Raw genomic sequence first — 17,574 nt, forward strand, 5'->3', positions numbered from 1 at the left:
AAAAAAAAAAAAACCTAAAAAAAAGCCATTAGGAATCATATCAGTCTGTCCATTTTAAAGATGAGAAAATTGAATCTTGCTCCTTTTCTGCAATTGCCCAGTTAGAATGCAAGTTGCTTGAGGGGAGTGATTACCTTGTTTTTGTATTTGTATCTCTAGAAACCACTGAGTCTGACACAATAAATGCTTGTGGATCGATTCATTGACACATAAAGGGGACATCGTACTGAAGAGAGGAAGCTAACTCATTTACAGCTGTTTCTCTCCTCAGAATACTCCTGACCCATAAAATTAAAAATCCTTAATTTCCTGAAGGCAACAATGGTGTAGAAGACAGAAACGTGACCTCAGAGACAGGTAGCTGGTTCAAAAGCACTATGTTCATTTCCCACCTGGCTGCATTCCTCTGGATTTCTCCATCATAAGCCAGAAACCTATTCATCCTAGAAGGTCACTACCACCTGAATCTCATCTCAAAGGTATTCTCGATCCCTGGGGTTTCTCCCTTTGACTGGAGGGTAGAGAACTTCTCCCAGAATCTCCACTTAAGAAGGATACCCAGGGCAGCCAACTTCATTTCCTACCTGCTGTATTTCTCTGGGCTCCTTCATCCTGGCTCCATGGGTAGGTACTTTCTGCCCCTTTCCTCCCTCCCTATTTTGTGTACTATCTTCTCTCATTAGATTATAAACTCTAGGGAAGCACTGTTGTTTTTTCTTTCTTTCTTTTCTTTCTATTTGTATTCCAAGGAATTGGCACAATGTCTAGTACCTAGTAGATGTTAATAAATGTGCCTTGATTGACAGGCAATCATAGGCTATGTGACCCTAAGCAAGTCACTTAAACTCTCCATTGTTTCCAGTCAACTCTGAGGCTTTAAGTTGCAGACCAGGTACTGCATTGCACTGGTAGAGGGAGTTTATTGACAAGAAGGAGTTCCATACACCAATGATATCATTTATTCAGTCATTCAGTTGTAGTTGACTCTTTGTGACTCTATGAACATATGAGACTTTCATAGTGAAAATACTAGAACGATTTGCCATTTCCTTCTCCAAAGTGACTACCCATTTTACAGATGAGGAACTAAAATAAATAGGGGTTAAGTGACTTACGCAGAGTCACAGTCAATCCATTCTGAGGCCATATTGGACTTAGATCATTCTGACTCCAGGTTCAATTCTCTATACTACCCAGCTACCCCCTGATGAAATCACTAGACTCATTTAAAGTAAAAGTTTCCCCAAACACTACTGTACTATAAAGCCCCCTACCAAAATTAAAGATGATTCACTTTAAGAATATATTGTATAGTAAAAGAACCTGCCATGACTGAGTCATAGGACTGTTCTCACTGACCTTTGCCTTAACAGACTTAGTCCAGATCGTACTGAAGGGTTGCCAAGGATACAGAAGGTAGATGAGAGGTGCTCACAGGTTTGAAAAGCTGTGATTTAGCCATGTGGAATTCACCCAGTCTCAGATAGTGAGTTTGCAAGCCTTGGCAAGCCTCCCTGCTCTGTTCTGCCAGCCTCCACACATTTTGTTTTGAAAGCGCTTCCTCCAACTCCAGCTGAATTGGCAGGGTGGACCAACCTCCTGTGGGATCAGTTTTTCCATTCTCTCAGTTCTGCTGCTCTAGCACAGTGCCCATCATCTGTCAGCCTTCTATTCCTAGCTCACCCAATGCCACAGAAGTCTCTGTGCTTGTGGCCTACTGAGAAGTGTGAGGGCTGTAGGGAAAGAAGAAAGCAAAGGAGCAAAAGTTCCAATCCACAGAAGCTGAGGATGGGGACCAGGTAGTCCCCTGAGACACCACCACCATTGCTGATGCTACCCCACTATTTTATTCAAAAACAGGTTTGGTCCAAGTACAGAGGTCCAAGGAGTGATTTGCTAAAACCAGATTTTCTTCATTCTGGGGCAGGGGTTCCCAAGGTATTATGAAAATGCGATAAATAAAAGGAATAGTTTTTCTGTCCTTTGCAATACAAAAATCATACCTAAGATTCCAGGACCATTCTATAAGCTCCTTTTGTTAAAAAAAATCAATTTGATGAGACAGGGGAATGGGGAATCCACTCCAAAACACAGCTATAGCTAGTATGAGCATGGCAATGAGGTAGCAACCAGCAGCCAACTCAAATCAATTTTTAAAAAAATGTTGAGTTGAGTTGAGTAGTGGGAGATGTGGGGAGGTATATTGGATCAGATCTAAGATCACAAGGACCCCAGCAAATAAGCCCAAAGGGCAGAAACTGAGACCATTTGTTAGAAAATCCACTGCCAACAAAGAGAGCAGGCGAGGGACTGGGTCAGGGAGGAGCTCATCTCAGATTCCATACTAGGAGGAGGAAACATGCTATCTGATAACTTACTATTTTAATAAATTAGGTGCTAAGCTTAGCTGTTTTTTATCTGACAAAGTTGTTGAGTGCTGTTAGCAAAGCCCCAGTCACTCTGCCCTAGGTATGGCTCGGATTCCAAGTAATTCTAAGTTCTAATACAAAGTATTTACTGAGCAGCTAGTATTCACTCAGCATTGCCAAAGTGTGAGAGAGAACACATCCAAACATCATCTTTCTCAAGAAGTCTGCCATCTCACTGTGGGCATAAGCATCTACATAGGAAAACATTGCAGAGCTATTCAAGAGAAAATAGTCAAGTATTATATTGTGCACTATACAGATTCTAAGGGCTGTAAGAACTAAGGGAAAGGAGAAGAATCAAAGAAGTCATGATGGATAATTTAGATTGGTTTTTAAAGAATGGACAGGGGGCATCTAGGTGGCACAGTGGATAGAGGACCCGCTGTGGAGTCAGGAGGGCCTGAGTTCAAATTTGAGCTCAGACACTTAATAGTTACCTAGCTGTGTGACCTTGGGCAAGTCACTTAACCCCATTGCCTTGCAAAAAAAAAAAGTGTTGGCATTATCAGAGGGAAAAGGATATACATTCATTATATATATATATATAACTTGCTAAAATTAAAATAATTACTATCTACAATAACTAAAACATATACTGAACAGAATTCATCCTTCTGTAGAACCTAGAAATGCACCTAAAGAAAAGCTTCTAGGGGCGGCTAGGTGGCATAGTGGATAAAGCACCAGCCTTGGAGTCAGGAGTACCTGGGTTCAAATCTGGTCTCAGACACTTAGTAATTACCTAGCTGTGTGGCCTTGGGCAAGCCACTTAACCCCATTTGCCTTGCAAAAAACCCAAAAATTAAAAAAGTTTCTTAGGGGTGGCTAGGTAGCGCAGTGGATAGAGCACCACCTTTGGAACCAGGAGTACCTGAGTTCAAATGTGACCTCAGACACTTAATAATTACCTAGCTGTGTGGCCTTGGGCAAGCCATTTTAAGCCCATTACCTTGCAAAAACCTAAAAAAAAAATAAAGCTTCTTCTTTTGTGCAACATCATATGTATGGAGTAGTTGGATCAATAATTCAGTTCTCCAGATTTCTCAGAAGCCCCCTCTTCAGATACATACATTTCAGAGCAAGATATCAACTTCTTGTTTATTTTATTCTATAAATTAAAAATAAAATTTAAATTTAAAAACAAAATACTCAATATATAAAATAATACATTGAATAATTATTTTTTTTAAATATATCAACTTCACTAACAGTTGCTATTGTTCCAACTTCTCTCTACCTTACATTGGGTCAGGAAATCCAAATTAGGAGAGATTAGTAAATTGTATAGTTCTTGGGGCACAGAAGAACTGTCACTTAGGTATGAATGGAAATCTTGATCTCCTCCTGATTATAACAGTTATAAATAAAAAAACTAAATATCTTCTATCAAGATTGAGTTTAAGGACATTCAGAAGTAGATGCTTAGTACTCTTTGATGTAAGAGGGAAGAGCTTAAACCTCAATATATAAAAATATTAATTCAATTAATTAATTTCCCTTTAATTGGTTCTCTCTGTAGTTCAGTAGAGATGAATATACAAATCACTCATACATATATATATATATATATATACATTCCTGTGTATGAATTACAAAGACAAAATTCAAATTATTAGCTGTGTGTAATGATCACACCTTGTAATAGATCACTGGTTTTGAAGGATGGTTATATGGATGCCAATCTCAACTTGATCACTAGTTAATTCTATGTCCTTCTCCTAGTCTCAGTTTCTTCATCTGCAAAATAGGGTAATAGGGCTAGATTGCCTTCTAAATATGATTCCATGTCCTCTGTCCTTACCTTGGCTAACTAGTAAATAAACCCAGTAGCTGAAAATTATTTGAAAAATTCTCTACTTCTTTGAGGAAATTCTCATCTAAATTTAAATTGGGTATGGGAAAGCACAGATAATTATAGATAGATAGATAGATAGATAGATAGATAGATAGATGATGTTTATCCTTCATTCTCAAAGAAGACCATGACATCAGGGAGGTGAAGCCATAACAAACACATGAAATGGATTTGAGTGAGGAGATGCTGAACTAAATCACTAGTCTAGCCTCACTTCCTCCTCTAGAGCCATCTGGGTCCAGTGGCCAAATATGAATCAGCACAGCTGGAGATGGCCCTGAATGGGAGGCAATCTGGATTAAGTGACTTGTCCAAGGTCATACAGCAAATATCTGAGACCGAATTCAAACTTCTGTCCTTCTCACTCCAAAGCCACTGCCCCTTCTACCATGCCACCTAGTGCCCCAGATAGACAGATTAGATAGATGGATAGATAGAAGGATGGATAGATAGGTAAGTAGATAGATATATGAATAGGGATAGATAGGGAGGGAGATGGATAATATGTGCATCAAGCATTTCCCTTTTGCATTTCGGGTCCCCAGAATAGATACAATTGTTTCAAAATTTGATGCAGGTTTTCTCATTCATTCAGAACCACAACTCACAAGTCTTTATCCATATATTTACTTCTACTAGTCAAAAAAATAGACATAATTCAAAACAAAATCATTTGATGAAGCAGCATAGGGCATAAATTAGCTATAGAATATTTCCCCTCAAAGAAAATCTGGAGTACAGAGTCTCCCTGTATCCAAACATCAGTGGAAAGAGTAGACATATCTAGGGAATAGTGGGGTGAAAGGGTGAAGACATAGAGAAAATATATATGTCTAAGGAACAGTCAGAGAGAGTCACACACATGGAACATATGTGGCTAGGGAACACACATGGAAGAGTCCATATGTGGCCAGGGTAGAAACATAGAGGGACAAATCATACCTCCAATGGTATAGAGTCATTTGTGATTGATGTGACTTCAGGACTCTGACTGGTCCTGCTTCCCACTCTGGATATGGTCATCAGTCTCTGCTAGATGTAGTCTCTACTAATCACTGCTTTCCAGTGGTCCCCCATGGATGTTGCTAGTCAAGGTTTTCTTGGTCTTGTTATTGGTTCTTCGAGCAGCCAGGTACCATCACCAGTCCTCTAGACTTATGTCTTGTCTTTGGACTCTGATAACTCTGTATATTTGTCTTTTTTTTTCTTTAGGTTTTTGCGAGGCAAATGTGGTTCAGTGGCTTGCCCAAGGCCACACAGCTAGGTCGTTATTAAGTGTCTGAGACCGGATTTGAACCCAGGTACTCCTGACTCCAGGGCCGGTGCTTTATCCACTGCACCACCTAGCTGCCCCCAGCTCTGATAACTCTGAAGGAGAAAGTGCTGTTGGCTTTTCACAGCTCTACCTCACTTAAATCCGATTCACTCACAAGACAAGACATTACCCTCATGATGTCATTGGTCCTCTGTGAGAAGGAAGGACAAACCAAACTCAATCTGCTGCAGCTAGATATCACAAGGTTATGAAAGGTCTTTCTGCTTCCACTCTCTGGCTTCAACTAGCATTTTTAACTGAGGTGTTCCATCTTTTCCATCAGAGGAAGTAGTGAATCCTCTGCCATCATTCTTTTAGCTTACGAGTTCATAGGTTATTAACTTTGGCTCTTAAAAAAGACAGATCTCTCTCATATGTTCAGTATAAAAACCTTTGGATCTTTTCTTCCTCAGAGGAGAATCTTTCTGTTCTCAGAGCTTTGTGTATGATAGGCTTTTCTTCTATGAAAAGAGTGCTTTATATCCAGTAGTCCAACCTTTTGAATACAAAGCAACTAATTAGCTAAGTAGTGCCTGCAGGTGTTGTTTATATTTAATCTAAACTTCCTAACCAAAAGCAGTCTCTGTGCCAATCCCACATCCATTTTGAGTGAATGAAGACCTGCACCCAATTTTGAATTTGGAATTACTCTTCTGGATGCTCTATATGCAAGAAGGAAGTGTACCAGATGCTACATACATTTGTTTGTGCTCCTCCATATATGGTGAATTTTGAACCAAAGGTCTGAGTTTTCTCATTGGCAGTTATAAGCCAGATCCTTAAAATTTCCATCAAAAATTCTATTTGGGAAAGTCTTCCAAACTACATTATATTCAACTATCAGAATTCATTCCTTCAGGAATATCAGAATTTCCCTCTCAACAAGCTGCCCACAGATTTCTGGATCTGAAGCTTCACATTTTTCTCAACCCAAAGATTTATTTTTTTAGTTTCCCCTGCAAATGAATGGAGTAAAAGCAAAGGAATAAGTTCACATAAAAGAGTGTAATTTCCCTATGTTAAGTCATTTTAAGGCATCACCATTCATTTTTTGTTTGAAATTCTTCCTTTTAGTTGTATATTTATCTGTAAACAAACTTTGAAACACCCTCTTCCTAATTTCCTGTCTCTCTAGAGAGTATCACCATTTTTCCATTCACCCAGATTCACAATTTTGGACTAACCCTCACTCACGGAATCCAACCAGGTGCCATTTCCTATTGATTCTACCTCCATAGCATCATCCTCCTCCAACGTTTCTTCATTCACATGGCTACTACACTAGTTCATTCTCCTGGCTACTCCATCATCCTGGTTCTTTATTTAGAACTGATACAATCAGGAAGAGGTCAAGTCTTCCATCCATACCTCCTTAATAGCAGATTTGCTATGTTCCAACAACTATGCAATTTATTATTCTCTTCTACTTTGAATTTCCTGATCCAGCACAGAGTTGCCCCTACCTCAAGTGTTTATTCTCTCCAGTTCATACTCTATACTGATGCCAAATTGATATTCCTAAGGAGCAGGGCTGAACATGTCATTTCCTTACTCAAAAATGCTTCAGTGGCTGCTAATTGTTTCTCCAATAGGGCAAAAGTACTCATTGTTTTCTTTGGAATTTAAAGTCCTTTACCATCTAATTCCAACTATATTTCTAAGTTCTTTTTAAATACTTCCCTTCACACAGTCTACTATCTAGCTATGATGGTGGCATTCCATTTCACACTGCAACATTTTTGCTAAGTCCGTGACTGAAATACCTTCCTAGTAGCCCAGGGATCATAGGGAAAATTCAGGGTGCGTAGGTCTAAAAATACTTTCTGGACAAATCACTTAAAACAAGGGGTTCTAATATAGATCCATGCAAACACCTTCAAGTATTATAGGATAATAGAAGTTTACAAATAGAAGGAACTTGGTAGACTATCTAGTCCAACATTTTTTTTTCCTGAATAAAGAATTAAAATTCTCGACTACAGAGATGAACAGCTCCCTCAGACTGATCCAGTGAATGTGTCAACCTCTCATTCATACCTAATCACATACCATATGGTTTTGGGATTTTTATATCAGTAATTATATCAAATAGCGAAAACTCAAAGGATCCTAAACTTAGAGCTAGAAAGGATCTCAAAGATCATCAGTCTAACTTCTTCATTTTGCAGATGAGAAAAACTGAGAACCAAGGTAAAACAGGTATTATCAGACCCCAGTTCTCTGACTACAGCTTCAATATTCCTTCTGCTACCCCATGCCAAACTGTGAAATCAATAGGATCTGATCAAATATAATATGGCCCTATTTGTTATTTCTGCTTTTACCTTTTGGTTTAATTTGAAGATAAACCCTGGAATGAAAAATTATTAATCATGTAGAGTATGTGTCATAGCAATATCATATGGCTATCTCTATCCAAACAGGTATCATACTTGTGTTTATAGAGTATTAAGGGATTGCATCTAACCTCATATTAATGATCTCTTCAAATTTCACTAAGGATATGAGTCCACAGAAAGGTTAAAATTCACACACATACATATTCAGCCCTATTACTACTTATGAAAAACACTGACCAAATGAGATCAATAGAAATCAGTAGCTCTATCTAGTCCTATAGCAGCTGACTGGGACTGAAGACTATTCAAGGGTGGATAATAAACCAGAGGGGAGAGAGTAATCCCTAGCAGGATAACTTGGGCTGGTGATAACATGGCTAATCTGTAAGCAGGTTTTAAGAAATGTAAACAAAGCCAAACCCTTGTCTAGGTACATTATAAATTCATTTCCTCTGATATCCAGGTTGCACCACACACTCTCAAATTGAGAGGAAATCCATATATCTTTGGGTTTTTGTAAGGCAAATGGGGTTAAGTGGCTTGCTCAAGGCCACACAGCTAGGTAATTATTAAGTGTCTGAGATCAGATTTGAACCCAGGTCCTCCTGACTCCAGGGCCGGTGCTCTATCCACTGTGCCACCTAGCCGCCCCTATCCATATATCTTTGACGCATGAACTGTGGGTGCCTGTTAGTTAGAAAATTATTTTTCTATAAGGTGTCAGTAAAAGGAGCAGTGTTCCATACTGATATATTCCTTGTAGGAGGGGTGATTACTATCATTTTCCTGCTTTTATAATCCAATCCTATTTCATCAAGATAACTTCTTTTAACCCCTCCCAGGAGATACTGACTGGAACTGCTGCTAGGCAGATTTTACCTGAGCCCTCCTTACCTTCCTCTTACTGTCACTGAATCACAGTGGCTCGGCACACATGAGGAACTTTTCAGTCTGAATTTTTTCTTTCACACATCACTCCATCGCCCTTTCCCATGCTTGGAATGCATTCGCACCTCATCTCCAGCCTCTTAGGAACTCCTATTTCTTTTAAAAGTATTCAAATGAGGACAGCTGCAGTGGATAGAGCACCAGCCCTGAAGTCAGGAGGACCTGGGTTCAAATGAGGCCTCAGACAACTAATAATTACCTAGCTGTATGGCCTTGGGCAAGTCACTTAACCCCATTGCCTTGCAAAAAAAAAGTATTCAAATGCTCTCTTCTCTATATATAGTATTTTCTTATCTTCCTCTCAACTACCAGTAACTTCACCCTACCAAAAACTGATCTTCCAAATGATTTTATACATATATATATATATGTATGTATGTATCTGTGAATGTTCTCTCCTAGATAATCCAAAAGCTCCTTAAATGATTCATCTTTGATTTTGTACCACCAGCACCACTCCTAACTCATAGAAAGTATTTAATAAAGGCTTCCGGATAGATTTCCTGACTGGATCTGATGACTCTCTGTTTGTCTCTACGTTTTCAGCACTAGACCAAATGTTTCCAGAAGCTAAACTCCTGTGGGGACAGGCACAATCTGGTCACCATTATGTGTGGTTTGGTCCCTGTCTTGCACCTTCAAAATCTACCATGTGGATTTGCTGCATTTGATTTGAGCCTAATCTATCACTCTCAGAGTAAGCCTAGGAACCCAAAAATGTAGATGAAACTATCTTAGATAATCAGTAAACTGGTACAGAGTTGAGAATGTCCATTAAACAGGCAGATGTCACAGTAAATGGACTTGGGAATCAGGAAGACCTGAATATCCTGTTTCAGACCCTCCCTCACTAATTTGTAACCCTGGACTATTCACTTATTCTCTCTCAGTTTCTTCATCTATAAAATGGGGGGGGGTGATAAACTCACAGGATTATTGTCAAAGTCAAATGATGATATACATGTAGATATTCAGTTGCTTCAGTTACATCGGACTCTTCATGACTCTATTTGAAGTTTTCCTCAGGTGGTTTGCCATTTTCTTCTTCAACTCAGACCTGAATTCAAATATGACCTCAAATATGACACTTACTAGCTGTGAAATCCCAGACAAGTCATTTAAACCTGTTTACCTCAGTTTCCTGATCTCTAAAATAAGTTGGAGAAGGAAATGGCAAACTACTCCAAGATCTTTAGCAAGAAAACCCCAAACTGAACAACAGTAAGTGTTTCAAGCAAATAATTATGAGCAAGAAATGTGGAGGGTCATTATTCTACTACTTCTATCACAATGTGGATTGTTTTGGACAACTTAAAGTATTATGTAAACATAAGACAATCTGGAGTCAAAGCCCTGGTCATGTGTTTCCTGCCTGACTTTAGTTGGGTGTCCAGGTGTATCTGGGACTGTAGCCATGAGCTACAATCAGTCCATTATTCTTAAGCAGATAACAAAGATGGGGAAGTCACACTCACAAGGAGCTATCTGTGCTTGGACATCCAGTAGAGCTAAAGGATTTGTGTGACTGACACTTCCCATTGGCATCAATACAAGTAAAGTAACATTCGGTAAGGGAAACCATTCATAAAATATATATCATTGCATCTTAAAAGCAACTCTCTGTTTGAGGATTAGAGCTGGAAGGTCAAGGACAAGTACAGAACTTCAAGCCCACTATTGTTTATGACCCCGGGATGGATGGTGGGAGAGTCTCTCAATTCACACACCCCCTTAGGCAAAAAATAACATAAAGGAACATTATGGGTACCAGCTCCTCACCACAGGTGCCCTGAAAAGGAAATAGTACCACAATAGCTCTTTTGAACAGAATTGGCTTCTTTAAGGAAATAATTCACTTTAATAACCTTCTTTTTGCCCTTCTTTTCTTTATCACTGTCTTCCTGACTCCCTCCCCTCTGACTGTGTTTTTCTTGGAGTCTGAATCTCCAGGCATCTAAACTTCCTCTCACATTGATCAATTCCTGGTTCACCAGCCAAGGTCTCTGTCCAAAATGTCTTTTGAATGGTCAGATTTGGTCTCAGCTGAATACTATGCCCTTTCCCTTGATGAAGTTCTCCACAGTGTGTTTTGCCAGAACCCCCACTCATTCCCTCTATTCTTCAAATCTCTGACCTAGCACTTTGCAGAGCTGGTTGCAACCCCAAGCAGGCTTTAGTTCCTGAAGGACTGTGCCCAAGTTGGCTATTGAGGTCTAACTAACTCATTATCTTTCCCCTCCAAATCCTCCACTCTTCCTAATTTCCCCATTATTATTAATAAAATCATCATCCTCTAAGTCATCCATGCTTGGAGTGGAGGGGGCTGGAGAGGGCATGATACAAGTGATAACTAGGTGATACCATAGTGTACAGAGCACTGTCAGGAAGACCTGAGTTTAAATTCCACCTCAGACACTTACTAGGTAGGTGACCTTAGGCAAGTCACTTAACCCTGAATTTCTCACATCAGGGCTATCTCCAGTCATCTTGATTCATTTCTGATCTCTGAACCAAGATGACTCTGCAGGAGAAAGTGGGGCTGGTGACTCAGCACAAGCACCCCCTCACTCAAATTCAAATCATGTGCATGTCAAGGCATCACCTCCCTGATGTCATGTAACCCTGGGCAAGTCATTTAATCTCCATTTGTCTCATTTTCCTCAATTGTAAAATGGGAATAATAAATAGTGACTACCTCCCAAGGTGGTTGTGAGGTTCAAATGAGATAAAAATTGTAAAATTCTAAGCACCTAGAAGGTGTTTTATAGTTAGCTACTATTATTGATATCTTTAGCTTTTGATGCAGTTGTCTGCAACTCAGCTCCTCATCCTAGACACCGTCTCCTTTCTTGACTTTTGTGACATACAATTCTCCTGGTTCTCTCCACACCTATCAGCACCCTCCTTCTAAAGCAAATACTCCTTTTTTTCTGGATCATCATCCATGTCCTCCAAAGACTGCCCTGAGCCCCCAAGTATTGTCTTTCAATATCATTTCTTAGTAATCTCATCAATTCCCACAGATTCAGGTATCACCTCTCTCTATATTATTTCCTGTTCTCTTTGTCTGACTTCATTATCTCTACCACTCACCAACTATCTCCTGAGCATCCTGTCAATTCTACTTCCGTCACACCTCTCCAATGTGTCACATTCTCTCTCTTCACCAGACACCACCAGGGTAAGGGTTTCATCACATGCCCTGTTGCAATTGCCTCTCTCCTCAAGTTTCTCCCCTCTCAAAATAATTTTCCACATGACGGTCAAAGTGATTTTTCTAAGGTATAGGTATCACTGGCTATTCCTCTGCTCAGTAAAATCCAGTAGCTCCCTTTTAGCTTCAGGATTAAAGGGCATTTACAGCAGGTTGCCTTCACAACCTCCCATCAACCTCTCAATCAACTTGTAAAGTTTGCCATTTCACTGGTGGTCTCTTAACTCTCCAATCTAATGCCTACATTGAGAATTCCCTGGCTACCTTTAAGATTCTGATTAAAATCCACATTCTTCAGGAGACCTTTCCTTGTACCTCACCATACTCCCAACTCCCATAATGCTAATTGTGAAATCCCAGACAAGTCATTTAAACCTGTTTATTATTTGAGATTTTTTCCACTTTCCCTGAATCTATCTTGCATGTGCAATATTTTGCACATTTTCACCTCCATTAGCATGTGTACTTCTTAAGGAAAGGGATCAGGTTTTTGCCTTTATTTGGGCCCCTTGCACTAGCACAGGGCCTAGAACATGGTAATAACTTAGTAAATGTTGCATTACTGACTAAACTTACTCTTTCTCCAAACTTCTCTGTTTCTGTTGAGAAAACAACCATTCTACCAGTCACTTGGGTTTCTGATTTCAACCAATGAACATTCTAGAAACCTAAGGGAGAGTCTAATTTTAGAATTTCTTAATGAGTTGTTGGATTTAATGAGGAAAAGTTTCTATTTGAAGTTTCACACAATATTTCTTGTTTCAAGTTTCTATGAACATGACAAATAAGAGCAGTGAATAAAAATACCCTTGAATGGGAGGTCATGTGCTACCCTTTTTGGGGCAGGATAGGAAAAGAGTCATCATTCACAAAATGTGATTAAGATCTGAAACATTCCAAGATTAAAAGATTGTAAATATAATATGTTATTAAAGCTTTTTAAAATGTTTTTTAAAAGTCAAACTTTATATTCAATACAATGACATATAATTAAGTTTAAATACTTGAACACATGATCCTCAACATAATATACTTGGATGATAATAATACTTCAAGGGCCCATTGTTTTCATTTATGTGGGTGATCATTCTGCCAACAGATGCTTCATTGGCATGACCTCTGAAGATCCAGGGTCACTTTCATGGATGACCTGTAGGAGAATTTAAGATGAGACAGACTTCAGTCAAGGTTCATCTTTGGTCAAAAATAGTATTCAGTTAGGAAATAGATATGTGTTATAAATATGTGACACCTTCCTCTGTCAAGATTTAAGGAACAGCAACTATTGACAGTTTAAGAGGGGTTATGTCTGTGTATCTATTTTTTCTTTATTGCTTGTTAATTCATTTTTAAAATGGTTATTTTCATATTTTTATTTTATACCTTCATTTATAATTGCATCCCTCCCCTACCTAGCAAGTCATTTCTGGTAAGAAAGAATAAAAGAGAAAGAGAAAAAGATAGTTTAGTAAAACCAACCCACATATCAGCTCTTATCTGATAGTATATGAAATTTATAATCACATAGGCCTCAAACCTCCACTCTCTGCATACAGGTTTCATATGCATTTAGCAATGAAATCAGCACAATGGCTCTATAGACCTTTAAATTGTTCATCAGTCTAATACCTCTTCTCTCCTATACTTTCTTAAGAAGCCTTCCAATTTCTGAACTAGCTCTGGCAATGCAAGTGTCAACTTCATTGTCGATGTGTTCCTCATGGGAAAGGACACAGTCAAGACACATATGGTAAGACACAAATACAGAGCAACCAACTTAGAGACATAAAAACAAAATCTACCATTCAGGTTGTAACTATAAGAAATTGATGTTATTCAGGCTTCTGGGAAGAAATCTGCTCACCAATTAGAATTATTTTTAGGGAATTTTTATAAGTTCAATTTTTAAAATAATCTATAAAATAAATCTATATATCCATTATACTTGTATAAATATGTGCTTGCAAGGGAAGTTAATAACTATATCCTAGGTATCAGAGAAGATAGTCAAATTTCAAATTATTTGAGAAAGAGATGATGAGTCAGGGTAATTTCAATCCCTGAGACTCTGTGTCAAAAGAAAACCTTGAACACTACAATTACAGTTCTGGAAAGTATTATAACAGGGCTTTATCAGTTATTTCTTTTGATTTTTGCAGAATTTTACTGTTTCTTTCTTGTGATTTCCAGTAATATTAGAAATGATAAAGTAATTAGAACACCAGGCCTGGAGTCAAGAAAACCTGAGTTCTAATCTGGTCCCAGATGCTTACTAGCTTTGTAACCCTAGGCAAATTACAACCTCATTTGCCTCGGTTTCCTAATCTGTAAAATGAGCTGGAGAAGGAAATTTTTACTAAGAAAACCTCAAATGGTGTTATGAAGAGTCAGACAAAACTGAAAGGAATGGGCAACAACAACAATCTCAGATCACTCCTAAGGGTGTGGTACCAAAAAATCTTCCCTATAATACAAGACCACACATCTAGAGTTTATGGAATCTAGAAATCCTAAGTTAAAAAGCAATGACTTGTTGAAGAAGCCATAAGGTAACTACAGGATTAACATATGAAGTCAATATTGTGTGTGTATGTGTGCCCTAAAGAGAAGAAATTTTATAATTTTGTTTAAGTTCAGTTACCATGAACAGAAAGAGATTTGGTTAAAGAAATAAAGTCTCTATTACGCTGTCTTAAACATTCAAATAAAATGACATTCAAAACTGGAAATTTAACAAACAGAATTGCCACACTTCCTCTGGAGAATGTCACTAGAGGGGCTGCTGAAAATAAATAAGCTTTGTGGATTCTTTTTAAATGTCACACTGACTCATTAAGCTAAGTACACTGGCAAGTTTTCTGCTAATGAAATGTGCCCTTTTTTGATGTTTTGGAGATAGGCTTTCAGAATTGTGGCAGCATCCTGTCAATCTAAAAGTTGGGTACATTTTTTTGCACATCGAAAAAGTAAAAAAAAAACAGAATGAAAATAGCAAACACAAATCTAGCATGAAAGTCAGAACTCAGGCATCAGGAAACAAGGAGAGGGATAGGTTTCTACATAAAAGTTGAGAAAGAAATCTCAAAGATAACTCTATCACCAAGCCTTCAAGTTAAGTGTGATTACCTTTGATTCTGACCATTCATTTCAAATCACTCATAATGATTTCATTTCCACCCATTGCTCATTGATCAACAGAGACCAGAACTCCATTTGTTGAACATTTCAAGTGACTCCATCTCCAAAGAACAATCTAACAGGATTAAGTTTAGGGGCCTAAACCGGATGGCAATTAAACCAGAGACATCCAGCCTTGATGAGTTGTTCTTGATTTGGGGGATCTTGGAAACTACTGGAAATAATCAAAAATTTCTTGATAAATAAAAGGATGTGACATGTGAGTGAGATGAAAAAGTCAGAGGCAACACAGGTTCTCAAACATGGAAGACTAAGAATGATGAATGATGTGAAGAATAAGCAGACTTAGTACTAAAGAATATAATCTTAGCTTTGGGCATAATGATGGGACAATGGGACTCTGGAGGCAGGATTAGATATCCCACAAGCTCTTGAAGTCCTCAGTCTGAAGTCAAGTCTAAAGTTCTAGAGTTGTATAGACAGAGATAATAGTTTGTACTATGAAAGAGAAGGGGGTTGGAGAGAGAGGAGGGAAAAAGGAGAGAGAGGAGGAGGTGGAGAAGAAGGAGGAGGGCAAAAAGAAGAGGTGGAGGAAGAGAAACTGGCTGCTAATGGAGAAGGAGAAGAAGAAACTGAAGATGAAAAAGAACCAGCAGAGTGTGGTTTCTCTGAAGACAAAGAAGCGGAGAATGTACAGTGAAGGTCTGGAGATTGGGAGAAGGGATGAAGAGAAGTTAATAATGTCAATACTGCAGAGAAGTCAAGGCAGATAAGAAATCATGGTATGCTGAAAAAATACTGGACAATAATCAAAGATTGGCTGGGTTGGAATCCCATCACTTACTACTTACTAACTGTGTAACCCCAGATGGATCATTTAAATTCTGTAAGACTCATCTTCTTCAAGTGTAAAATAAAAGTGTTGGGTTAGAGGATGTCAAAGGTTCCTTTCTTTAAAATTTTAGGAAGGGCAAGCAATGTGATCAAGGAGGAAAGACAGAATTTGGAATCAGATCATCTGAATTCAAAATCTGGTTCTGCCATTTAGTGTCTGTGTGACCTTGGGTAAGTCTGGACAAGACCTTGGACTCAACCTTTCTAGGACTCACTGAACCTGCCTCTACAAATCAGGGGGTCAGAGAGTTCTGTAAATATGTTTTGGAAGACCTAAATAGGAAAAGGGAAAGACAAAAGGAAGTTCATTTTTTAGGATAGAGAAGACCTGGATATGTTGAAAGACAGATAAGAAGAATCCAGAGGAGAAAGCAAGAGAAATATGAGAAAGATGGGGAGGCAGAGTTCAAGAAAATGAGAGAAAGAGAGAGAGAGAGAGAGAGAGAGAGAGAGAGAGAGAGAGAGAGAGAGAGAGAGAGAGCAGAAAGGAAGAAAATAGCATCAAATTCCAAAATCTGGTTAAAAAAAAAAAAACAAACAAACCAACAAAGAGCTAAGGACTGGGACTTCAAAGATAGACAAACTGAGATGCAGAGGATTGATAGATTGATAGCCTTATTGAATTTAAGATCTTTGAAATCTCTAAAATCTCCTAAATTGGACCATCTAGAGAAAGGTAAAATAATACAAACAAGAGGTTAAGTTCTTTGACCAAAGGCAAAACAGAAGCTTAGAGAGGCTTAAAGTCTCCAGAGGAAAAGGTTATTATATTGTTTAATTTTTCTTTTCATAGCAGCCTGGCGGGAGGGCGATGGAGTCAGCTTGAAAAAACACAAAGCAGTCTTCTGTGCTGGGGAATGGAGAGAAGTGGGCCCAAGTACAACCTCCAGTTACACACTGGGTTCCTTTAGCAGGACTTTTATGCCATTCCTGGACCAAGCATTTTTAATTCTGGTTGCCATGGACAGTGAGGGAAAAACACCTCCCTTTCATCTTAAACTGAATTCTTTTAAAAACATAAGCTTTTTTTTCCATTGGATAGCAGTTCTGTGCCTCACCCATCCCCAAAGCTGCCTTCAGGAAAATTCTTCTAAGGTAGGGCTATGCATTCCTAAATAGAACCTTGCAGAATATTTCCATTTTGAATCCATTTGTGTCTTGCATTTCCTAAAACAGAAGTAATGACCAACTGACCCTTACATCTCAGATGTTTAGTATCTGGGAGGTTTGAAATGACCATGCTAATAGCTACTTATAAGGGCTATTTGCTTTCAATAAATTTCTCTTAAAATAACTTTAGAGGGACTGGGCTTTGGTGGCAGAAATTTTGGGGTTCAAATATAGCTTCTGAAATTAATCACAAGTAAGCCTGAGCAAGTCACAACTACTTATCCACTAAGTTATAACTGGCTATTATCTGCAATGCAGGCTTATTTGTGAAG

General features: G+C 38.6%; 1 long non-coding RNA gene across 9 annotated transcripts in view; it reads right to left on the minus strand.

The window, feature by feature from the left end:
* The window catches only part of LOC141488285 (uncharacterized), a 135,134-nt gene that overhangs the window by 39,343 nt on the left and 78,217 nt on the right, over positions 1–17,574 (minus strand). For 7 of the 9 annotated variants that reach the window (XR_012468627.1, XR_012468629.1, XR_012468635.1 and 4 more), the window contains exon 3: positions 5,227–6,095. The exons of the other annotated variants lie outside the window; for them this stretch is intronic. This is a non-coding gene — a long non-coding RNA (uncharacterized LOC141488285). The remainder of the gene's footprint in view (positions 1–5,226; positions 6,096–17,574) is intronic. 9 annotated transcript variants of the gene reach the window in all.

This window comes from Macrotis lagotis, chromosome 5 (genome assembly GCF_037893015.1).
Source record: "Macrotis lagotis isolate mMagLag1 chromosome 5, bilby.v1.9.chrom.fasta, whole genome shotgun sequence".
Lineage (NCBI taxonomy): Eukaryota > Metazoa > Chordata > Mammalia > Peramelemorphia > Peramelidae > Macrotis > Macrotis lagotis.